The 26,487-nt window shown below is 39.8% G+C and overlaps 1 protein-coding gene across 3 annotated transcripts in view; it reads left to right on the top strand.

Annotated features, from left to right (window-relative positions):
- Positions 1-26,487, top strand: part of TENM3 (teneurin transmembrane protein 3) — a 532,144-nt gene that overhangs the window by 47,531 nt on the left and 458,126 nt on the right. The gene's annotated exons all lie outside the window — the stretch shown is intronic.

Below are 26,487 nucleotides of genomic sequence, written 5' to 3'. Positions count from 1 at the left end.
ATATAGTAAGGCTTCAAAAATCAGAGCTTACATGCAAGAGCAAAACAAACACAAATAATACAATGGGAAGCAGTAAAAAATGTGATTAAACCTCTCATCCGATTATTTTTCATTTCTCATACTGTTTGAGTTTTTATCTTTATGTTTTGCTTCGTGGAAGGAATAAGTATGACATCTGGACAAGGCATTCACATGGGAGGACAGAACTGTTGTTTTCCTGTGGATAGTTTAGCTATCAGGGCCTGAAAATTAAAGTGGGAGAACTGACCAGCTAGGAAAACTAAATAGAGCTATATGACAAGTGATTTGGGTTCATGCCTACATAAAATATATTTTTTTAAATTAGTATGGAATTATTGCTAGCCTATTATATTTTTATTTCACCCCCAAATATTTGTTTACTGTTAAATACATGACAGCTCCTTTTAATTTTATTTTGACATATAATTTGTTCACAATGTTGTGTTAGTTCCAGGTGTACAGCAAAGTGATTCAGTTGTACACATATATATTCTTTTTCAGATTCTTTTCCATTATAGATTATTACAAGATATTGAATACCATTCTCTGTGCTGTATAGTATGTTCTTGTAGTTTATCTGTTATCTATATAGTAATGTGTATCTGTTAACCGCAAACAATTTACCCCTCTCTCTCCCTCTCCCCTTTGGTAGCCATACGTCTCTGATCTCTGTCTATGAATCTGTTTCTATTTCATAGATAAGTTCTCTGGTGTCATATTTTAGATCTCACATATAAATAGGATAATATGGTGTTTGTCTTTCTCTACCTTCTCTTAGTATGATCATTTCTAAATCCATCCATCTTGCTGCAAATGGCATTGTTTTGTTCTTTTTTATGACTGAGCAATATTCCACTGTATTTGTATACCACATATTCTTCATTCATCTTTAATGGACATTTAGGTTGTGTCCATGCATGTTAGCTATTTTAGAGTATGGAATAAAAGTTGAATTTTCCTGATAAAGATGCAAATAAATCATTGGAGAAGGAAATGGCAACCCACTCCAATATTCTTGCCTGGAAAACTTCGTGGACAGAGGAGCCTGACAGGCTACAGTCCATGGAGTTGCAAAAGAGTTGCACATGACTGAGCACGCACGCAAATCATTAAGGGATTATTTTTTTCCAATTGTACTTAAAGCCTACAGGTTATTTCGGTTTATCTGCAAGCTATATAACATGCAAGGAATTTCTGAGGCACAGATGTTTGTAGTCAGAGCGATCTTTCATCTATTAGATTGGCTGAATGCTCACTGTCTGTAAGTAGTGTTTTTCAGAGGAGAAGGAGACACAGCGTTTCTGGATTACATAACTTACCATTCATGTCCACACCTCCTGTTCTGGATCACTTCATGTCCTTGGCACTTCTGGGCACCCAAGGAGTCTACATATATAAATTGCTGCCTTTGATGATGATGTCTTACTCAGTCTGTACCAAAAATATTTCTTAAAAACATTATGGGATTAAGACAAAAGATCTCATTTTTTAGACAGAGATTGCTTGTGCTAATTTGCTCTTAATTTCTTATGCAGTATTTCTTTGTTTCAGTTCAGTCAGTTCAGTCTCTCAGCCATGTCCAACTCTTTGCAACACATGGACTGCACCACACCAGGACTCACTGTCTATCACCAACTCCCGGAGCTTGTTCAAACTCATGTCCATTGAGTCAGTGATGCCACCCAACCATCTCATCTTCTGTTGTCCTCTTCTTCTCCTGTCTTCAATCTTTCCCATCATCAGGGTCTTTTCAAATGAGTCAGTTCTTCACATCAGGTATCCAAAGTATTGGAGCTTCAGCTTCAGCATCATTTCTTCCAAAGAACACCCAGGACTGATCTCCTTTAAAATGGACTGGTTGGATCTCCTTGCAGTCCAAGGGACTCTCAAGAGTCTTCTCCAACACCACAGTTCAAAAGCACCAATTCTTCGGCACTCAGCTTTCTTCACAGTCCAACTCTCACATCCATACATAGTCATGGGAAAACTGGGAAAACCATAGCTTTGACTAGACGGACCTTTGTCACCAAAGTAATATCTCAGCTGTTCACCTCTTTATGAGGCATAAATAAAATGGTGTGTGGTGCGCTTATAACATCAGGTATGACAGGTGGTGACAGTCCATACACTCTAGATTTCTTTTTATTCTCCTCTCTCCTGGTGAAAAACTCAAATTTTGAGGATCTATATTCTTCCCTGGGCTTCCCTGGTGGCTCAGATGGTAAAAAAAATCTGCCTACAATATAATAAAATGTTATATAAAGTATAATAATATATATTATAAAATGCAGGAGATATTATACAAATTATATGTGATATATGTATATGCCATATATATATGTTAAAAAAGTGCAGGAGACCTGGGTTCTATCCTTGGGTGTAGAAGGGAATGGCTACCCACTCCAGTATTCTTGCCTGAAGAATTCCATGGACAGAGAAGCCTGTCGGGCTACAGTCCATGGGGTCGCAAAGAGTTGGACATGACTGAGTGGCTAACACTTTATTTCTCCTGGTGAGAAGCTCAAATTTAGAGAATCCACGTAGAGCAGAAACCAAAACCACATCATGTTTATCAAAGACGGGCTGTTAGTTTTCTGGCATAACTCTTTGTCAAACTATATGGCATTGCCATCATTATACATCAAAAAACAATAGAATATTGGCAGTTCCCTGTGATTTGACCCAATCCCGAAACACAGAATTTATACAACCATTCAAGTCATACAGATAATATAGATAAATTCTTTTTCTGAACTGTCTTAATCTTTGAAGTAAAGGTTCTGCTTTTACATGAATGGATTATTTTATTTCTGTACTTCCTTTCCACAATACAGGATAAAAATAGTAGTTCAACATCCTATGGTTTCTGAATTCTTCTTCATTATCTCTTCCATAAAAAGACCCAAAGCCTCCCTAGTCCTCAGTGTCCCAGCCGCCCCCCCCCCCCCCAGGCTGCTTTGGATTAAGTATAGCAGCCTGTGAATTCCCAAGACTGCATATTAACCTTCTCCAACAATAGCTCCTTGTAGTGTTAAAGTTCTCTATTTGCATCATTTAGGTTCTTTTAGGCAGCAAATTCAGATAGGGCCAGATTGTCTCATTAATTGTGGCTTGTTATGTGATGCCAGGGGGTAAAGAAAACCAGGCACAGGACTGCCAGGCCTCAGAGAAAGCTAGGAGGTCCTTTGTGCATTTCCCAGATACCTGGAAGGCATTACGCATCCGGGCCTGGGACTCAGGACCAGTTTAAGTCACCCTCCCTCTGCACCTTCATCTCCTTCCTTCTCACAGTGAAGGGCTCTCTTGGGCCTTCTCTATATCTGCCGCCCAGGCTGCTGGCGCATGGGGCTGGTGTGACAGCTTTTCCCTGGGCCTCTAGATCACTCAGCTTTCTTCCACAGAGCACCTCCTCTGTACCTCTCAGGTTAAACATCACCTCCATCTGAGAGGATGACCCTCCTCTGCCACACACACTCAGCTCATTCTTCTCCATCTCAGGAATCTGATGTCTTCATAGCACCCACTGCAATCTGTAATTGTTATTGGCTTGTTTATTTGTTTGTGTCCCCCACTGGACTAAAAGCTCCATGAGGACCCAGGATCTGCGCCGTCTCATCCTAGCCCTGGTACCTAGCACAGTGCTAGTCCTTGAAACATCGTTGTTGAATGAGTAAATATATGAAGCAGCAAGAAACTCATCAGAAGTGCTATGACACCATGGCAAGCACCCCAGGCTTCAGTCCAGTGGATTCTGTCTCCAGATGCAGACCCTGGAACTCTGTTAGTGCCTCTCGCTCATTTGTGGGATCACGTGTCTTTCTGTTGCGGCACTTCTGTCCCTGAAGCTAGGATGTGTGCTGTCACGTGTTAGCTTTGACTCCGCTGTTAGGAGGAAGTTGATAGTACACAGAAACAAAATTTTCAGTGAAACAGGAGATGAAAATGGACCTCAGAGAGAGAGAGATTTAGAGATTGTTCAGGCAAGTGTTGGCTTAGAATTAAATCTCAAGGGAGAAAGACATGTGGGAATCAAAGAATTGAAAGGGAGATATATCAAAGTGAAGAGTGGAAAAAATAAGCCCCAGTGATTGAAGCACATCAAAGAAAAAGGCAGTGGAGTGGCCGACTGCAGGGTAGACTTTTGGAGTTTAAGAAGTGAAGCTGGGAAGGAAAACCCTGGCCGGCGATTATTCAGGACTAAAAGGGTAACAGGGCATTAGTAACCCTGGATTATCTAATAATCTGTGCAGATTTTCAACTAAACTAGGTTCTCATTATTAACAACCACTTGGTTGAAAAATGAAAATGATTCAAGCAAGGGCATTTGAACATCTCTTTGTAAGACTAGATTTGAAACTCAAAAGCATCTTCTTTATCGACTCCTGAAATGCTGACGAACAGTTTTACTTCTTTCAACTTCATGAGATCAATGTAGAACTGAGGAGGGGTGGGGAGGAAGAGGAAGCCTGGGTTATTCTGATTGAAGAAGTGCTCAGGTTTGTAATTATTTTAAAGTATGAGATAAGGAGACAATAAAAAATGTTTTAAGGGGAAAATGGATGATGACACATAAGGCTGCTTATCTTTGCTCACGTTACAAGGAAGGTTGACATTTTACTGTGTCTCAAGGTCATGGAAATTAGGAAGGAGCACTCTGAGAAATCTCTAAATTATAGATCTTTGAGTTAGCAGGAACCTCGGGATAATTTCAACCAACCCTTTACTTCCAGAAAGGAAAAGATGTTATTATCCCCTATTTCAGGGAAGAGACAAGGAAATTAAGTTACCTGCTGAGGTCACATGACTGAGAAATGACTGATGACTGAGGATGCAGAGGGGGCTGGGGTGCCGGGTGGGTTGTGGAAAGGCAGACTGCAGGGTACTCTCGGGGAGTGTCTCCCCCACACCACCAGCAGTGTGATTCTCCACCATGTAAGTATGGACCCAGGAGAAGACTTGCTGTATTCAAGTGGGCCTTGGGCCGTTGTTTACCGAAATAGTTTCTTTCCTTTCTGAAAGAAGGGAGGAAGGGAGGAAAGAAAATAAGTGGGGTGAGGTTGGAGGAATGGAGACAGGGGTGGTGAGGGAGGAAGGAGAAACCTCTGCTAAAAGAAAGTGTCCATTGACTCCAGGCTCATGTGGTTGAAGAGGGGAGAGAAGTTACCTTAACTGGATCTTTTTTTTTTTTTTCCTGTAGTTTGAATTATGGTATCTGACGCCCCACATTTGAACAAATAAACATAGTAAATGTTCGGTCTTTATTACCAGGTCATGGATCAGACAGTAAAATTGTACACCTTGGAAATTTTAATATGGATGGTGATGTGCGCACGTAGTGAAGGCTAGAGCCTACCTTTGGTCTCAGAGATGGGAGGTGAGGACCAGCTTTCCCATCTTGCATTTGCTGTCTGTACATAGGTACATTATATCATTAACTTTATAGCTTTTTAATCAGGCGAGGGGCCGTGAGTACACCTACCCAAAGGGAATCCTGATCTTTCACTTTATGTCGTCTTTTTATACAATAGAATTCTCCAGCTGACTTGTTGTATTTGCCATCTTGAATTCTAGAGCTTCCATTCTGAAAAGCTGAAGCTTCTCTGTGATCCACAGGCTCTCCCCAGACTTCTGCAAAACAGTGAAATTCTTAAAAAGGATAGAAACATGACAACAGACTCTCCTTTTCTAAAACAATTCAATTTAATGGTGGATCCCCAAACAATTGACTCCCGTTTGTGCTGAGACGACCTTGGATCGCTCTTAGCCTGGCATTTCTAGCCCAGCTCTGTTTCCCAGAGAAAAGAAGCATTCCCTTTATTAGTTGTGTGCTGCTTTTGAAGTTACAAAGCTACCCCTGATGAAGAAAAAGAAAACAGACATTTGAAAGACAAATGAAGAGGACACATCCTGTGCGTATTAAACCACAGGGGCAAGGAGGATTAATCAGCCCCGTGCGTGTTTCCCGTCACTGTCTCTCGTGTTTCTAAGGTTCTTCACTTTGACAGGAACTTCTCCATCATGTGGGGTTCAGTCATGTGCAGCGGAGGCACATACCACGCCCTGTGGGTCCTCCAGCTTTCTCTCTTCCTTTTTGTAGAATTGCAACCAAACTAAGAATTGGTCCGGGCTTGGTCTGTATAAAGCGGCTTTCATTTTTAAAATAATAGCTATTTAAAACAGATATTTCGAATCTATTTCTCATGATTTCTCTAGCAACCCTTTCCCCCAGTTCAGCACCAAGTACCGTTCTGACAGGTAGCATGATGAGATGAAGAAGAGAGGCTGAAGTTAATTGAGGTTAGCAAGAAAAATATTACTGTCAATTTCAGATTTTTCTCCTTTAATTATTTTTAACTCATGAATAATCAATGAAATGAAAAATAAATGTACATTTAAGAGCATCTTGAAAATCCCCACTTTGGGAAGCATCAGAGGAGAGTTGTCCTTGTGGCACTCAACCATAGGACGTCCCACTAGCTTTTGGCAGATGCCATAGCTTTTTGTTGTTGTTGTTTTTTCTCTTTTTTTTTGGTAAAAATGCTTTTTTTGAAGTGACAGAATGATACACTGGGAACAGGAAGTTGAGCAGATACAGCCATAAAATTCAATTTGCCTTTTCCAGTGACAACCTGACTGCACAGGAGCATCTGGAGTAAGTGTAGCGAACAGCTGTAAAGGCTGAGTGGTGTTGGGTCTATACTGAGAAAGATAAACAGCCAGAAGGTACAGCTCTGCCTCACTGTGTAAGCTTCAAAATCAGTGGATTTCGTTAAGGCACAATAATGGACCTTCTGGGCTTCCACAGACATGGGAAAGAAGGGGTTTTGTCAATACTGCTCTCCTAGTATCTCAGACTGCCCAAACCATTGAATTACTTTTACTGGAAAAAAAATTTTTTTTTCTTATTTTGCCCAAAATTCAGCAAAGAAGAATGTCCATTAAAAAGTCCTTCCACAGCCTGTTTCCCTTGCACTTTTCTCGTGTTCATGCCTCACCCCCTTCCTATCTTGGCATGTGTGATATTTGAATACTCTTCCCTTTATAAAATGAGAGGTAGCATTTTAGTTCCATGTTGAGGCCTGTGGATGGTGGCTGTTGTGTTAAAAACGTGTGTGTGATCCAGACATGAAAGTGGTCGCTCCCTGTGGGTCACTCTTTGCAGGGTCACTCACGCATTATTCACCAAACGTTTATGGAGCACATGTCACCGTTAGCGTGGCGGTTCTGCTGAGAGTTTTCTGAGAGTTGACGATGTAACTGTTTTTAAAAGTAAGATACGTAGGATAGGATGCTTGATCATCTGTGACCCCTAGTTTCCCTTTTATCTCTGCACTGTTCTCCCATTAACAAGGCTGGATGTCTTTTCCTTAAAAAGTTAAATGGGAAACTCATTAATTACGTTTGGTTCAAGGCAGTGGTTAAAGAAGCTCTGAAACTTGAAGCCAAGAAACTGGTGCTGCAAACAATATTTAAAGAGCGTGTGATAAATGTGCACTTTATCTAATTCTAAAATGGAAGGCTAGCCATGGCTTTCTTAAGATTCAGATGGAGAGCTGTTCATCTGACAAGTCATTTTCCTTGAGAGTGCTGCATTTGGAAGCATTCTTTCTAATTTCTATGTGAGAAGACAGACTTGTATCATTAAGACCTGAGCTTCCAGGTATGAGGACCTGAAATATCCATGTATTGAGAGTCATCACTTTGACTAATGGAGGATCCTGAGCACATATCATTGTAAGCACCTCTTCACAGGGTGTCATTTTTCCAGCTCAGTTGATTTTTGATATATCTCACTTTATCAGTCATTGAGGTGGAAATTTCATCACTCTTCTATGCTTTTTGAGTTTTTCTTGGTGTTTGTTTGTAATAGGTTTTATGGGTGATTAGTTATGTGAACTGTGGCATTCTTGGTGATGGGAACCTATCTTAATTTCACTCATGAAGCCTGCTTCTCTCATAAACTCTGCCATAAACCATGGGTAGGGTTTGTTTCTCATTTGAACATACAATTCATTTTGATATTTGGCAAAACTAATACAGTTATGTAAAGTTTAAAAAAAAAAATGAACATACCTTGAGGAAATTAGTGTATGTACTTTTCATCATTACGTAGTGTGAAAATTAATAGCTGAAGTATTATTGGCACTAATGTTTGAGCACTGGCCTTTGCGATTCTGTGATGTTACACGTCGGTTACTATGCCAGGACACACCAGTGACTAATCAGTCGGTCAGTCTGTGCTCCACCAGACATTATCAGGCGTCAGGGTTTTCCCAAAACCCCACTGAACAATATTATGACATGATAGTAATATTTCTGTTACTTCTGTAGATGAACATTTCTTCCTTAAAAGCTTTCACAGTGAGACGCAAGAATTAGTATTACCCACCGTCTTATTTTTACCTAATGTTGACTGCTATATCTGCGCTAATGATCAGTGTCGTGGTTCAGTGCACCAATTTTATGTCACGAAAATCTGGGTTGGAGTCCTAGCTCTGCTACTTAGCAACTGTGTGACCCTGAGTGAGTTACCCAATTTCCCTCAGCCTAGGTTTCCTTATCAGTAAAAGACCGTTTAATCAAAGAACCTACCTCATGTGTATGTTGTAGAAATGAAATGAGATAAATAAATGTTAGCTGTGTATGTTAACTTCTTTTAGTCTCTATTTGGCAACTTTTTGGGCATATCAGGGCTGTAGAATCCTCAGATTCACTGTATATCGTCATTTATAATGGTTTGATTTTTTTAGTTTGAGGGTCTTCCCTTTGTTTTAATGTTGCACGATTATAATGCGAATATTCCACACAACCATTATTTTTTGAGATATAAATTTTACCATATTAAGACTCATGAAGACATTTGAATGTTTGGCATGATTTTGTTATAATAGCTTCCTTGCTAGATGATCACGTTCCTATTATTCAAGAGGAAGGTTTTAAATAGAGTATGAAGACTCTATAGGGGATAGTGAAAAAATTACACAAAAGCAAATGAACTAGATCTGGTAGTGGCACGTGAGAAATGCCCTGAAGACAGTATTATATTATCTTTTCTCTTTTGAGGTAATTTATGTTTCTATTACACCCAGTTCTGTTGTCTCACTTGGGTTTTGGGGGACACCACATTCACATGAATCAGGAAACTATTGAAGACTTACTGGGTGTGAGACACAAAGGTGGGTGACATCAGAAGGAGTCTTTCAGATGGGGTCACTGTGAATTTTCTTTTTTTTTTTTATGTTATGCATTGCATAAAGACATTTGCCCTGAGAAAAGGGCGCTACTTTTTTTTTCCTTTTTAAAAATGTTTCTATTTTATATAGTTGATTTGCAATCCTTTATTTCAGATGTAAAGCAAAGCAATTCAGTTATATATACATATACATATACCTATGCTTTTTCAGATTATTTTCCTATATTAATTATTATGGAATATTGAGTAGAGTTCCTGGTGCTATACAGTAGGTCTTTGTTGATTGTTATATATAAATATTAGTGTGTATTAATCCCAACCTCCTAATTCACCTCCCCCACCTTTCCCCTTTGGTAATCATAAGTTTGTTTTATAAGTCTGTGAGTTTGTTTCTGTTTTGTAAATAAGTTCATTTGGATCATACTTTAGATTCCACATACAAGTGATATATATTTGTCTTTGTCTGATTTACTTCACTTAGTATGATAATCTCTGGATCCATCCGTGTTGCTACAAATGGCATTGTTTTATTCTTTTTTATGGCCGAGTAATATTCCACTGTGTATATGTACCACATCTCCTTTATTCATTTGTCTGCCAATGGACACTTAGGGGTGATATGAATTTTGAAGTTGAGAAGCATGTTCAGTTCAGTCGCTCAGTCATGTCCGACCCTTTGCGACCCCATGAATCGCAGCACGCCAGGCTTCCCTGTCCATCACCAACTCCCGGAGTTTACTCAAACTCATGTCCATCAAGTCGGTGATGCCATCCAGCCATCTCATCCTCTGTCGTACCCTTTTCCTCCTGCCCCCAATCCCTCCCAGCATCAGAGTCTTTTCCAATGAGTCAACTCTTCGCATGAGGTAGCCAAAGTACTGGAGTTTCAGCTTCAGCATCATTTCTTCCAAAGAACACCCAGGGCTGATCTCCTTTAGAAAGGACTGGTTGGATCTCCTTGCAGTCCAAGGGACTCTCGGGAGTCTTTTCCAACACCACAGTTCAAAAACATCAATTCTTCGGCGTTCAGCCTTCTTCACAGTCCAACTCTCACATCCATACATGACCATAAGAAAAACTATAGCCTTGACTAGATGAACCTTTGTTGGCAAAGTAATGTCTCTGCTTTTGAATATGCTATCTAGGTTGGTCATAACTTTTCTTCCAAGGAGTAAGCGTCTTTTAGTTTCATGGCTGCAGTCACCGTGTGCAGAATGGTTAAACAGAAAATGAAAGTACAGTTGAATTTCTGTGAAAATTGGTGCCCTTCCCCTTCTCAGCAGTTGTAACCAAAATAGTATTCAATCTGGAGCAAGAATTATATACCTCAAAACTGGTTTGCATGGACACAAACCAGAGAACGTGTTATTGTATAGAGCTTTTATCATTCTGCAATTTTCAGCCACTTTCCTTTGACTTATTTGTGTGCTGCCAGTAAATAAGAGGTACCACCAAATGGAGATCAATTTGTCAAGATTTTTTTTTTGGGGGGGGAGGGCGTTGCACCAAGAAGACACCGGTGGACTGTGTCTAACATCTAGAAAGTTGAGCTGCGCTGGTTTGTGAGAATGGCACACCTGACCAGTGCTGTATATTACTTTTTCAGGCCAGATCCAGAAAGTATTACATTTTTCCTGAAGCATGTAAGCATTCTGCCCTGAAAGTACAGAAGAGGATGTGGTCAGGGCAATAAACAGAGCTCTATTCCAAAACATTAGCAAAGAAGAAGTCCTGAAGGGCCAGGGGGTGAAGAGTGTGATTAACCAGGAATGCTTGATTCCTTAACTGAGACTGTAAGCATTGATTTACTACAGAAATAATTGCATTATGATTGTGGATGATTTTCCAGTGTTGTTTTGCGTCTTTTATTCTTTTCAATAAGCCACCAAAACAGGTAATATTTCAAAGTATACCATGAATAGTGTTGTGGAGAATTTGCTGAACTAAAAAATTAGGTGTGATCAGACTGGTAAAATGGTTTCAAAATGTGAGCCATCTGTGAGGATGTGGAAGAACGTGATTATTCAGAATCTATATTCTAACAGTATTCTGCTTATGGTTATTTTAACCATATTTTAGCCTCTTTTCCTACAATTTCTTAACGAGATAGTTCAGATCTGTGCCCTGGTTGTACTCTTTTGCTTCTGCAGAAGCTGCCCTTTTCTGCCTCTCTGCCTTGGCTTGAGATGGAAGGGTAATTCTCATCAGAGTACTCATTGTCCACAGTGAGCCATGGTGTGTATGGCCTGGTATGAAACACCCAGTGCCAGGCTGATAAGTAGCGTTTAGGTCACAGAGACTGAAAAGAAAGTGAAGTCACTCAGTCGTGTCTGACTCTTTGCACCCCCATGGACTGTAGCCTGCCAGGCTTCTTCGTCCATGGGTTTCTCCAGGCAAGAGTACTGGGGTCGGTTGTCATTTCCTTCTCTAGAGGATCTTCCTGACCCAGGGATCAAACCCGGGTCTTGTGCATTGCAGGCAGACTCTACCATTTGAGCTACCAGGGAATCCCTGTCGCAGAGACTACTTCATGTCTTTTGTTGCTGGGCTTCAAAGGAAGTGTTTGTTTTCCAAGATGTTCTGCAGTTCAATAATGGTAGCTGGGAAGATATTCTTATAACATTGTGATTCACTCCCCACGTTCTGCAGATCCAACTGAAATGGCTATTACCCAGCCATCTGGGAGATCTAAAGCAAAGCCAGTGACAACCTTGGGCATATCTGTTGCCCTCTTGGTGATGGATTCTGCGTTGTCTTGCTCAGAAACCTCCTGAGAAGGGGGTGGGTGGGGGTGGCGGGACAGGGGTGGGGTGGGAGCCTGTGTCAGACTCAGGCTAGTCAGGCAGTGGAGAAACTGGTCCACCTTCTTATTTTCAGCCCCAGGAAGTTATATAGATTGGTACTTCACGTGCCAGGAAGAAAAAACAGGATCCTCTGGTCTACTCCCTTGTATGACAGTAAGCCATACTTACATCTAAGATATATTCTGTCTTTGGGGGGTTTCTCTGGTGGCTCAGATGGTAAAGTGAAAGTGAAAGTCGCTCAGTAGTGTCTGACTCTTTGCGACCCCATGGACTATACAGTTCATAGAATTCTCCAGACCAGAATAGTGGACTGGGTAACCATTCCCTTCTCCAGGGGATCTTCCCAAACCAGGAATCAAACCCAGGTCTCCTGCATTGCAGGCAGGAGAGCCACCAGGGAAGCCCAAGAATACTGGAGAGGGCAGCCTATCCCTTCTCCAGCAGATCTTCCTGACCCAGGAATCAAACCAGGGTCTTCTGCATTGCAGGCAGATTCTTTACCAACTATTCGATCTTTGGGTTGGAAAGACCTCCTGGAGAAGGGAATGGCAACCCACTTCAGTATTCTTGCCTGGGAATTCCCATGGACAGAGGAGCCTGGCACAGTGTAGTCCATAGTGTTGCAAAAGAGTCAGACACACTGAGCGACTAACCTTATCACTTTCACTTTGTCTTTTTAGTGGCTCAGACTTAAGTTACCAGGTTTTCACAGCCAACTTAACTATCAGAGCATATATGAAAACGTTTATAAATTGTAAAACATTTTCTAAGCATCCTAGCATCTCAAGTTGATCTTCTATATATTTACCACCTGAATCGTTCTTGGATTGAGTTATCTGGATGCATTTCTTATGTATTATTTTTAAAATTTTAATGGGAAATTAAATTCTAATAATTTGGGCATCTTCTGTGTATTTCTATTTATTATTATTGGGCCAATATTTTGATACTCATGGTTTTCTGGACCCCATCTGAGTCAGGTCCTTTGTACCTGAGACCTTTTGCCACTAACGTAGCAGTAAATTGCCTCAATTAGGTAGCTCTTCATCTGCCTCGGGTTTCATGGTTTTTGAGTTGTATATACTGGAGAGGTTCTGTAGATAAAGTATGAGAGGAAAAAAGCATTATGTACATTAGTTGAAATTGGCATCATGTTGCCAAACTGTAATAAGCCTTAGGGGAGCTCAGTGTTGAAACTACTCAATTGAATGCTGCAATTTCCCATAACAATTTAAAAGGCCTGCAGGCATGCTAAAGTCCTAGCTGGATCTTTCAGTTAACACTCTGTAACATGACCCCAAAGTCTCATTTACATCACAGCAATTAAAATATATTCCACATTACATGTTTACTACCATAGACTGTAGAGGCAATCCAATGAAATGCGGCTATTTGCCAAAAATAATCATGGAAATCTTTCTGTTCCTGATTTCTTCTCTTCAAAGCGGTCTCACCATTTCATATGCTCAGAGGGGAATGGCAGTTGTGAAGCGAGAAAAGGTTGAGGGTGCTGATAAATGCAAATCTAGACTAATGATAACTAGTAGTCATTACTGCTTGGTCACTCACATGAAGTCAGGTTAGTAGGCTAGGTAACAGGTGTCCATTATGGAAAATAATTATTGTTAGCAGTGCTAATTGGCCCCCCTATTGAGAGTTAGAAGCAGAAGGATCAGAAATTAAATGAGTGTTGAAATAATCCACTTTCTGGTTGTGGAAATGCTGCCCCTGCAGTAGGACAGAAACACCAAGGCCCAGGTAGGAAGGTGATGGACCAGTAGACTCACCTTGGGAAGGTGTTTCCTCAAAAGAGAGTCCTTTCCTTCATTCTCCGTCTAGATTAATTTTAAACTCCTCCTGGCATATAGATTAGAACTATAACTATTAACTGATATCTTAACTCTTTTGTAATGAGATGAATAGCAAGCTCAATAATTTTAAAGCAAAGAAAGCATTAGTAGTCAAAATTAGATCATATTTTCTCAACAGTGACTATCACGTTTTAGTCATGCCTTTCTTTCAAGAAGCACAGAGCAAATGGACTTACTCCAAATTGTTGTGGCGGCTTAATATTTATTGAGTAGCCACAATTTGCTGGCTTACCCTGAAAGTGTGTTTTTTTTGCAATTGTCTGGAATACATCATCAAGGTATGAAGCACAGTGGCAGAAGTCCAGCTTCTCTGCTTGGCAGGCAGTCAACAGGAAACCAAGGAAACACAATTTCTCATCCCTGTGCCTGTTGGAGCACTTTCGCTTGCACTGCCCTTTCGTGGTCGGGAAGAGAGTTGAAAGACTCCTGTTCAGCAGATATCTGAGAAAGCAACAATCTCATCTGCTTCATAGATGCATTTTCATCCTGTGCCTTGACTCACAGTAACAGCAAAAAAAAAAACACATTTTTTTGATTGGACTGCTTATACCAGGGCCTTTGTGCCAGTTATTGAAAGGGGCCCTCCTGAAGCAGAAAAAGCTCCATCACTGGATGGCAACCCCTTCTTTGCCCCTCAGCAGGTGCCCCTGACAAGGTCAGCTTGGGTCAGGCCGTATGTCCCCAACTCATACCATTTTTTACAAACATTATAAATTACGTATGTATTTGTCCTTATGATAGAAAGCATTCAGGAAATCTAGAAAGGTTGACTAACTGGATATACTTTTCCTATTTTTGCTTGACGATTTGGCTGTGTTTATACAAAGTCATAATATTTGAGTCTGTTATACATATGTACTTTAAGGTGTATGATTAAACTTGAGATATCAAAACAGTGTATTCCTGTATGAGCCTCGACCGAGGCAAGCGTCTTTATGTGTCCTGATGGAGCTGGATGAAAATTTACTTAAAAACAAACAATAAATACCAGAGAAGAGAAATAGTAGAGAGAACTGAATCCTCCTGATGAAGTTGACAATTTACTTGCCAGTCTGGTGATAAAGATGTTGGTCCTTTTCCCCACACTCACAGAGACTGAGTCCACAGCCAAAGGGTTGGAGGTAGTCCATAAGAGAGTTTCCATAGTTCTTTAGGACTGAACCAAAGGCACTTTGAAGCCCTAAAGCAGCTCTGGAATGGCTCTGTCTCCTGGGCTTCACCGCTTCAAGGAGAAGCGCAGTTTGGGAATCGCTCTGTCCACGGCTCTGCAGGAAGACACGAGTTGAACAAGACCCTCACCTCCAGCACGGAACCAGCATTTCCTGAGCTCCGGGGGTCTGTAAAGAAGGTGCCATTTGGGTGGTTTGGTACTTTTCAGACTGAGATGAAAACTATCTGGTGGGCAGGAGACAGAGGATATGTTTATTATAGTAATTTTGCTGTGGGTTAGAGAGGCATGAAAAACTGCAGTTATCTTTATTCTCCACGTTCTTGTGGGTAGTTATCAGGTCTCCACCTAGTTGTTACTAAAATAAAACCTCACATAATCCTTTCAATCTAGAGACTCTTAATCAGTTTCATTGCTTCTCCTCAAAGTTTTTTCCTGTTGTTTGCTGACTTCGCTTTTTCTACCAAGACATACATATTTGGATATCATTAGAGATGAAATCATTTTGAAATTATCAGTGTGGGGACTATTTGTTTCTTTTCTTGATAACATAGTATTTCTGAATAAGCTTGTAAAAATTCAAACCCCAAATCCCATTCAAACATTTTAGCAAAATGTTTCACTACAGATGTAGAAGCTCTGACTCTCAACCTTGTAGAACTGAGTTTTTAGACATTTTTCTCCATCCCAGCTTCCTCAGATAAGTCCAATGATACTGGATGTTATTTTTGGATACTGAACAATGTTTTTGAATTTAATTATAGTAACTGGTCCTTATCAAGTCAACATTAGGTTATATGCCAATCACTGGGCAAAAATGCTGTTAAAACTGTATCTCATCTAATCAGCATAATATCTCTATGATATCTCTATACCTCTATAAGAAAGATATTGTTGGAAGCATTTTAGAAAATGAAAAGTAGGAAACCAAATCTCAGGGAGTTTAAATAACTTGTCCCAGGTTATAAGCCACATAAATTGTAAATAGCAGAGCTGGGCTTTTGGCATCATCTGTCTGATCAAAACCTGATTTTCCACCCCAGTTGTATTAGATTTTTTTTTTTTTTTAACTTGAAAAAGTAGAGTGAGAACTTGTCAGTTCTCTTTCTGAGGTCTCTTTTCTTCTATTTATACTCCAGTGGCAGGCAGGCCTTCTTCACATAGTGGTGAAAATGTAAACAAGATTTAGGTCTTCATCTTCTCAGATTAGCAACTCTACATTGGCTGGTTTTGAGTATGCACATTCCCAGCAGCTTTGTCACATATCCTGGAGCTGATCTTATTGGTCAGAGTTAGATCACATGTCCGTTCCTGAGCCAATCACTGAGATTCTGTGCAGGCAATTCCTTGACCCTAGGATGAGGGTCTGTTCTATATGAACCGCCTGTTCAAGGGGTAGAGGAGCATTTATTAAGGGAAATACGGGGCATACAAAAAAAAGAAAAAGAAAAACCTCCTGTGACCTCAATGGGGCTTCCCAGGTGGCGCTAGTGGTAAATAACCTGCCTGCCAAAGCAGGAGACAGAAGACATGCGGGTTTGATCCCTGGGTCGGGAAGATTCCCTAGATGAGGGCACGGCTACCCTCTCCAGTATTCTTGCCTGGAGAATCCCATGGACAGAGGAGCCTGGCGGGTTACCGTCTATCCATAGGGTTGCAAAGAGTCGGACACAATCGAAGCGACTTAGCAGCAGCAGCAGCAGCACGACCACACTGGCTGTGATGTATGAAAGACTTTCTCTTCTAGTAACTAAACCACATGGGAGGGGAGGCAAAGCAAAGGGAATTATGACTGGGTTCTCCTCTGAAACATGTAATATCAGAATGTGGTATCGTTTCTTCCTAAATTGTCTTTTCCTCAAAGAAGAAGCTTGGAAATACTCCCAATATATTTGGCCTTTTTAACTGGGTCTTAAATTTTCCACCTTTCTTACTCCCCAGGTGAATTTTACCTTGCTCTTCCTTTTGCATCCCTAGTACCATGATCTCTGCAAATTTAATTTTTGTGGTATTTTCAATGTGACAACCTTCATTTGCTGGAGCCATTGATGTCCTGGCGCAGTTTATCAAACTCTTTGCTGCTGCCCCTCCCTCTCCACCCCTCCCCGCTTTAACAAAAAATTTGCTTGAGGGACTTCCTGGCTGTCCAGTGATTAAGACTCTGCTTCCAGTGCAGGGTATATGGGTTCGATCCCTTATGGGGAAACTAAGATTCTACATGCTGAGTGGGGCAGCAATTAAAAAAAAAAAAAATGGCTTGACTTTGTTTTTGTTTATGGCTTAAATCCCCTCTTGTTCTAAGGTTGGAAAGGAGAGCTAATGTTACGAGGACAGATTTGGAATTAACTGAAATGTGTTCAAATTCCACTCAGCTACTTCCTGACTCTGTGTCCTTGGATGAATCCATTCATCTTTCCGGGTCTTCGTTCTCTCCCGTGAAAATGGAATTCATAATTCTTACCTTGCAAGCTTGCTGTGAGGATTAAGTGAGGTCATATATGTAAAGCACCTGGCTTATTTTAAGCACTCAATAAATAATCAAGATTGAAATTAATAATTCATCAAGGAGCTTTTATGTCCACTCTTCAAGAGAGGAATATGCCCAGCACTTAGGGAAATAGTCCAAGCTCTTCATTTAAGAAGCTCCTCCAGTGGCATGCGGGTCCCCAACTGTCACCAGGTCAGTAATACCCACAGGTCACTTTTCTGATACAGAAGCTGTAGGTGTTTTTCAGCCATGCAAAAGGCTTGCTTCTTTTCTCACATTATGGCTAGAGGTTTGAATTTTGAGTCGATGTCCCACAGGCCTTATAGCTTGGCAACTGTTTAGAGACTTAAATGAGAGAATACTGTGTGGCCATGTGATTCCCAGCCTGGCCACTCACTGTGTGTCTGACTTCAATTTTTTGTATCAATTCCTCATATTTCCTTACCTGTAAAACTGGCAAATATCAAAAACTTGATGAGCTCTTGTTAGGAATTATAATGCTATGTGCAACCTAGCATGAAAAAGTGTTTAAAGAGTGGAGGTTATTGTTATGGTTATGTATTTGACTGTGGGTGGCTGGCATGTCCACCGGGGTAGACACATATGTTTGAAGGATAGTCGATGACCCAGTTCAATCAGAACAATACATGGAGCGATTTGGCAAAACCAATACAATATTGTAAAGTTTAAAAATAAAATAAAATTTAAAAAATAATAATAAAAAAAATAAAATGAGAAGAAGCCAAGGACTTAAAAAAAAAAAAAAAAAGCTGTCGATTTGGTTGCTTTATATCTAGTGTGGGCTTCCCTAGTAGCTCAGCTGGTAAAGAATCCACCTGCAATGCAGGTGACCTGGGTTCAATCCCTGGGTTGGGAAGATCCCCTGGAGAAGGGAATGGCTACCCATTCCAGTATTCTGGCCTGGAGAATTCCATGGACCGTATAGTCCATGGGGTCACAAAGAGTCAGACACGACTGAGCAACTTAAAAAAAACCAAACTAGTGTATATTAGAGGCTATTTGGATAACACAGTCTGATGACAGTCTCATAACAGTTTAATTTTTCCTCTGACTCTGATAGCATTACTATCAATGTTTTCAAAGGCATTGCATTTTGAAACATGGGTGAATAAAGTGGTGGCCTCTAGATTCAGGGTTCTGGCTTAAACCATCATAAAAATGTTTAAATATATATGATAGATATTGGTTGATCCAGGCAGGCAGGCAAATTGAGATGATTTACACTTCACCCTAAAGGTCTGGGAGATAGGAAAACTGCATTTGGCTTAGCCATGTTGGATTCTAGAGGGCCTTTTCCCAAATTATTCCAAGTGTGGAGATTATGACATTTTCTTGCAGTTTTTCAAGCCTTTGCAGCTGTAGCCCACATAACTGTATTAATAGATTTTACTATTATATTACTATTGTCACTATTTTTATTAGGAAAGATAGAATCACTTTTAATTTCAAGTTGTGCAAGTGAATTGCTCTATTTGTTTTTAAATCACAGGTAGTATATCCCTATTTTACATTACTGGGTAAATTAGCCTCATTATCTGTATTTTTTTCTTTTTTGATAATTTCCAAGTTTCTGTTTCTTTCTACACATAAAAAATTTTGAAAGAATTTTTAATGATTTGATCAGACTCAAGCCACTTTTCTTATAGCCCCAGGCACTGTTCTATATATTTTCCAATTAAAAATTTTCCAGTATTCACACTTATTCAGTAGCTATTTTAGTATATTGCTCCTATTTGTTTCATTTTCTAAGTTTGTGTATTTGCTATCTATGCCTTAAGAATAATTTTCAATTTTAAATGAACAAGCTTCCAATTTATCATTTTTAAAATAACAACATAAATATATCTACTTCAATGAAGCTGTTCATAAAATGTCAAGTAGAAATGGGTTTCAAGATCATTTATATTAAATTATAAATTATATTTTACACATATATTTATAAACACACATGCATATAAAAATCTGAAAAGGTGCAACTAAAATATTAAGCGAGCAATAATTTTTTTTTTTTTGCTCTTTTCTGTATTTTCTAGTTTCTACAAGGAATAAAGATTACTGCCTAATGGTGTCTGTTTTAAATTAAAGAAAAGAACTGGGAGTGTGTGCTAAATGGTTTTGTGGGGTTTCCCCCTGCCCACTCTGTCCTGATAGATGTCCCTCCTCCCCAGTCTGCTCCAGCCAGCAGCCTGGGGGTCATCCCCAATGCTTTCCTTGTCCTCACCCTCATTTCAGCCCATCACTGTCTTCTGGTGCTCTGTCTCTCTCTCCCATCCATCCACCTCTCTAAACGCCCGCTACCGTCAAAAGGCCCATCGTCTAAGCACTCGACGTCTTGCCTGGACTTCTGCAAAAATCTACCAGCAAGTCTTCCTGTCTCTGCTCCAGACCTCCGTTTTTCCTGTGCTCTATGCTTTGGCCTGAGGGATCTTTCCATACTGTCAGTTTGATGGATCATGTCAAACGTGCCATGTATGGCTCTCCAGTGGTCACCCATTATTGGTGATATGGGGGTGAAAGCACAGAGTCAGTCCTGCGAAGCTCTGCCTCTGGGCCCCGCTGCCCTCTGGACTCATCTCACGCCTCTCCTCTCTTTCTGCCCCAGTCCTGCTGGTGTTTGTCCACCAGCCCCTCCCTCCATGTATTGTTGGAATACGTTCTCTCCGCCTGGTCTGTTCTACCTCTTTTCTGAGTCACATACTTGTGATCAGGCTAAACCCTTTCTGCAATGGCTCTTAGCCTAAATGTCACGTAAGATCTCTCCTTCTCTTGTCTCTCAGTCTCCATCCAATCCTACCTTCTATTCTCTCTCTTAGCAACTTGCAATTTTTTGCAGCATTTGCTACATTTTCAGTTGTAGATTTACTTGTGTGGCATCATTTAAATTCCATCCCCTCTTTCAGAACAAAAGAGAGTAGAGACTAGGCTTTGTTTATCTCTCCATTCCCAGAACCTATTGTCATGCCTGACATGCTCGGTGAATGAATAAAAAAAATAATGAATACTCTGCTTCCCTGGTGGCTCAGCGGTAAAGAATCCACCTGCAATGCAGGAGACATAGGTTCGATTCCTGGGTCAGGAAGATCCCTGAGAGAAGGAAATGGCAACCTACTCCAGTATTCTTGCCTGGAGAATTTCATGGACAGAGGAGCCTAGTGGGCTACAGTCCATGGGGTTGCAAAGAGTTGGACAGGACTGAGCAACTAACACCTATACTTGCCATACTGCCTTGGGCATAGTTCCACGTCAATGCATGTAAACAGATCCATTGCATTCTTGTCAATTGCTGCTGAGTGTTTCTCCAGCTGGTCTTGTCTTGCTCTTTCATCCAATCTGACTGTCTCTGCCTTTTTGTAATCCCATGAACAGAGGAGCCTGGTAGGCTGCAGTCCATGGGGTCGCTAAGAGTCAGACACTACTGAGCGACTTCACTTTCACTTTTCACTTTCTGCATTGGAGAAGGAAATGGCAAGCCACTCCAGTGTTCTTGCCTGGAGACTCCCGGGGCGGTGGAGCCTGGTGGGCTGCCGTCTATGGGGTCACACAGAGTTGGACATGACTGAAGCGACTTAGCAGCAGCAGCAGCCTTTTAATTGTTTTGATCATTTATATTTGTGTTTAATGCAATTATTGATATGGTTAGTTTTCTCTTTTCCTTCCATTTACTCTTAACCTATTTGTATCTTTATATTTAAGTATATTTCTTGGAAGCACCATGTAATTGGGTCTTATTTCTTTTTTTTCTTATTTATTTATTTTTTCCTTTTATTTTTTTTAATTTTATTTTATTTTTAAACTTTACAATATTGTATTGGTTTTGCCAAATAGCAAAATGAATCCACCACAGGTATACATGTGCTCCCCATTCTGAACTCCCCTCCCTCCTCCCTCCCCATACCATCCCTCTGGGTCGTCCCAGTGCACCAGCCCCAAGCATCCAGCATCGTGCATCGAACCTGGACTGGCGACTCATTTCATACATGATATTATACATGTTTCAATGTCATTCTCCCAAATCTTCCCACCCTCTCCCTTTCCCACAGAGTCCACAAGACTGTTCTATACATCAGTGTCTCTTTTGCTGTCTCGTATACAGGGTTATTGTTACCATCTTTCTAAATTCCGTATATATGCATTAGTATACTGTATTGGTGTTTTTCTTTCTGGCTTAGACAACCTTCAGAATGGGAGAAAATAATAGCAAATGAAGCAACTGACAAACAACTAATCTCAAAAATATACAAGCAACTCCTACAGCTCTATTCCAGAAAAATAAATGACCCAATCAAAATATGGGCCAAAGAACTAAATAGACATTTCTCCAAAGAAGACATACAGATGGCTAACAAACACATGAAAAGGTGCTCAACATCACTCATTATCAGAGAAATGCAAATCAAAACCACTATGAGGTACCATTTCACACCAGTCAGAATGGCTGCGATCCAAAAGTCTACAAGTAATAAATGCTGGAGAGGGTGTGGAGAAAAGGGAACCCTCTTCCACTGTTGGTGGGAATGCAAACTAGTACAGCCACTATGGAGAACAGTGTGGAGATTCCTTAAAAAACTGGAAATAGACCTGCCTTATGATCCAGCAATCCCACTGCTGGGCATACACACTGAGGAAACCAGAAGGGAAGGAGACACGAGTACCCCAATGTTCATCGCAGCACTGTTTATAATAGCCAGGACATGGAAGCAACCTAGATGTCCATCAGCAGATGAATGGATAAGAAAGCAGTGGTACATATACACAATGGAGTATTACTCAGCCATTAAAAAGAATACATTTGAATCAGTTCTAATGAGGTGGATGAAACTGGAGCCTATTATACTGGGTCTTATTTCTTAATTTTTAAAAGAAAAGTACAACAGCTTTATTGAGGTGTGATGCACATACCATACAACTCGCCCATTTAAAGTACAAAATTCGGCAGTTTTTAGCATATCTGCCGAGTTGTGCAACCATCACCACAGTCAATTTGAGAATATTTCCATCATCCCCAAAAGAAACCCTTAACCCGTTAGCATTCACTTCCCATTTCTCCTCAAGCCCCAGCCTTAAGCAACCACTAGTCTGCTTTCTTTTGGACTCTATAGATTTGCTTAATCTGGACATTTCACTTTAATGAACTGATATAATCTATTATGAATGGTTTCTTTCTCAAAGTGGATTGTTTTAAAGTATATTCCACCCTGGCTGAGATCCTACCTGATTTGTGGTCTGCTCTTTGTTTACCTTTTTTTATATTATTCCAATCTGAAAATCTCTGCCTTGTGTGGAGTGTTTAGATCATTTACATCTAATGTGATTATTGGCTTAGTTAGGTTTAAGTCTGTCATCTTGCTACTTGTATTCCATTTGCCCCACGTGTTCCCTGTTCCTCTTCTTTCTTTGTAAAGAATGCTTCCCTTTCTTACGATTCCATTATTTCTTTTGTTAACTTATTGGCTATGGTTCTCAGTTTTGTTTAGTGGTTACACTGGGGTTTAAAGAATACATCTTGAGTATAACAGCCTACCTTGAGGTTGGATTATGTTGCTTCACATATAGTATAAAAAACTTGCAATATTATACTCCTGTTTATTCACTCCTTCCTCTGTGCTACTGTTGCAATAAATTTGACTTACACACGTTATAAAATCCGCAATACTTTATGATTTTTGTTTAGTCATCTATTTTTTTAAAGAGATTTAATAAGAAAATATCTTGCGTATTTAACCATATAACGACCTTTCCAAGGGCTATTTATTCCTTTTGTAGATCTATATTTCTGTCTGATGTCACTTTCGGCCTGGAGGACTTCCATTATATTTCTTGTAATGAGAGTCTTACTAGTGATTAACTTTAATATGTCTGAAAAAGTAGTTATTCTGCCTTCATTTTTAAGAGATATTTTCATGGCTTATAGAATTCTACAATGACAGGTTTTTTGTTTTTTGTTTTTCCTTTTCAGTACTTTAAAATATTTCTCTAATGTCTTCTTGCTTACATTATTTCCATGGGAAACTCTGCATTGAATGTGCCTTTTTCCTGTGTCTGCTTTCAGACTTATTTCTTATTATTGAGTTTGAAAAATTTAAATCAGATGTGTTGGCATATTTTTTTTTTTTCTTGTGCTTGGGCTTCATTGAGTTTCTGGGATCTGTGGGTTTTTATAGCATTTGCCAAGTTTGGGAATTGTTGGATTGCTATTTCTTCAGGATTTTTTCTGTTTTTTCCTCTCTCCTCCTTCATGGATTCCAATTACATCTACTGATATATTGGCCTTTTGAAGTAGTCTCACATCTTACTGATGATTACTTATTTTTTTTACTCTTTCTCAGTGCTTCATTTCATATAGTTTCTATTACTATAACTTTAGTTCATTAATCTTTTCTTCCACAATATCTAATCTGCTATCCATCTTATCCAGTGTATGTTGCACCTCAGACATGGCAGCTCCATCTCTAGAAGTTTGATTTGGTTATTTTTTTTTTAATTTATCTTTTGTGTCTCCATATAATTTTTTAAACATATGGAATACAGTTCTAATAACTGTTTTCATGTCCTTATCTTTTCATTCTAACATCTATGTCATTTCTGGGTCGGTTTCAATTGCTTGATTTTTCTCATTATTTTCCCGTTCCTTTGCATGCCAGGTACTCTTTGATCGAATGACAGACATTGTGAATTTTTACTTTGTTGAGTGCGGGTTATTTTTCTATTCCTTTAATATTCTTAAGCTTTGTTATGGGACAGTTAAGCTGCTTGGAAACACTTTGATCCTTTCTGGTCTTGCTTTTAAGAATTTTTTTTACTGAGACCAGAGCTATGTTTAGTCTAGTGCTAATTATTCCCCACGACTGAGCAAGCCTTTTTTGTGAGTACATTGCCTAATAAATTATGAGCTTTTTCTAGTCTGGCAAAACTATACACTATTCTTGGCCCTGTTGGAGCTCTGGGTACTGTTTCCTATAATTCAGTGGTCCTTTAGAGGAGCAGTTTGCCCCAGGGAGACATTTGGTAATGTCTGAGGACTTTTTTTATTGTCATAGCTAGGGGTGCTACTGGTATTTAGTGGACAGAGGCTAGGAATGCTGTTAAATGACCTAGGATAGCCCCCAACAAAAAGGAATTTTTCCATCTAAAATGTCAGTAATGCCAAGGTTGAGCAACTCTGCTATAACCCTTCCAAATCATTCCTTCCCTGGCCTCCAGTGGTCCCCTCACATGCATGTGCTGGTCAGTACTCTGCTGAATTCTCAAGAAGGACCCCCTACAGATTTTTTTTTCCTCATGCAACTCCTTTTCTTCAATACTTTGTCCTGCAAATTCTTACCATCTGTTCTACCAAATTTCAGCTCTCGCTTTCTCTCTCACTCTCTTTTTGGCCACACCTTGCTGCATATGGGATCTCAGTTTCCCAGCTGGGAATGGAACTGGGCCCCTGCACTGGAAGCCCAGAGTCTTAACTGCTGCACCACTACAGAAGTCGCTCAGCACTGTCTCTGTAGCTTAGGGAGTCAGCTAAGCTCTTCCTGGGCACCTCCTTCCTGTGCTACAGCCTAGAAACTCTCTCAAGGCAGTGAGCAAGGGTCATCAAGGGCTCACCTGTTTGTCTCCCTTTCTCAAAGTTCACCATCCTTCACTTCTTCATGTCCGTATCTTGAAAGCTTTGTTTCATGTATTTTGTGTACTTTATTGTTGTTGCTATTTTATGTTTAGGCCATGCTATTTTATGTTGTGGCATGTGGGATCTTAGTTCTCCCATCAGGGGATGAACCTAGGCCCCTTGCTTTGGGAGCATGGAGTCTTAACCACTAGACTGCAAGGGTAGCCCCTGTTGCTGTTTTAGACAGGAGGGTAAATCTAGTTCTAGTTACTCCATATTGGCTGGAAGCAGAAGTTGACTTCTTATTTATTATCACTATCAAATATTCTCTTTCTCTCCTGTCTTGGGTCAAGAAAGCGACTTTTCTTGTTTCTAATCTTGTCAACCACTAATTATGCGCTATATTTATTTCTGTATCTTCTCAGTAAGCACCACTTTTGTTACTCACGATACACTCTCCATTCCCTATATTTTTCAGTTTGGTTTCTGTTTTAATTTTGTGTCTCAAACATGAGATTCACTTGTGTTCTTCTATTTGAAACTGTAAGCTCACATTTTAGTTGTACTTGAATCGAACATTATTTTAAAAATCACCGTAACATGATTTTATTTTTGTACTTAATTATTCCAATTCTTTGATTTATAAATTTGTCTCAGGAAGCAAAATTTTCTCTGAAATGAACAATATCCATTGATTTCATCTTGTGTTCAATTAACAGTAATCTAGTTATTCAATAAAGGAAACATTTTGAAGTTCTTGTGGTATGCAAAGTTGTATTTACTGTTGGATTAAGATAACTGGTAATAAATCATAAATACTAGCTTATTAGGGGAAATATGAGTCATGAATAATAAAAGGCAAAATCTTCTTGGTATTGTGTACAAATAATTTAATTTGTATCATTAACCTCAAATGTGCTGGGGTAAATGAGCATTTCTCTAAAATCTGCTCATCCCTTTGGCGGAGCTTCTCCAAACTATTATTAAGTTGAGGAGGCAGTCTATGCAGAAGATATCCAGGGAAATATTCAGGAATTTGTATTCCTTGCAGATAATAAATAACAATGGAAGCAAGAGTGAGTTTGACCAAAAGGTTGCTTAATCCTTTGGGTTTGGACATTTGTTTCTATTTCAGTTGCTGTATCAACATACAAGCTTACAGAATTTTAGAGGAACAGATGATTTTGTCAGCAGCCTGAGAGATTCTAATCATTGGCAGCAAGGGTTTCAAAAATATAGGCAGTCCAGTTACAATCAGATTACTTCCTAAAGATACAATTTTACAATATTTCTTTGGAGTTAGGAACACATAATGTTACAATGTGAT

The sequence above is a fragment of the Bubalus kerabau genome, chromosome 2 (assembly GCF_029407905.1).
Source record: "Bubalus kerabau isolate K-KA32 ecotype Philippines breed swamp buffalo chromosome 2, PCC_UOA_SB_1v2, whole genome shotgun sequence".
NCBI lineage: Eukaryota > Metazoa > Chordata > Mammalia > Artiodactyla > Bovidae > Bubalus > Bubalus kerabau.
This window is presented reverse-complemented; position numbering and strand designations above follow the sequence as displayed.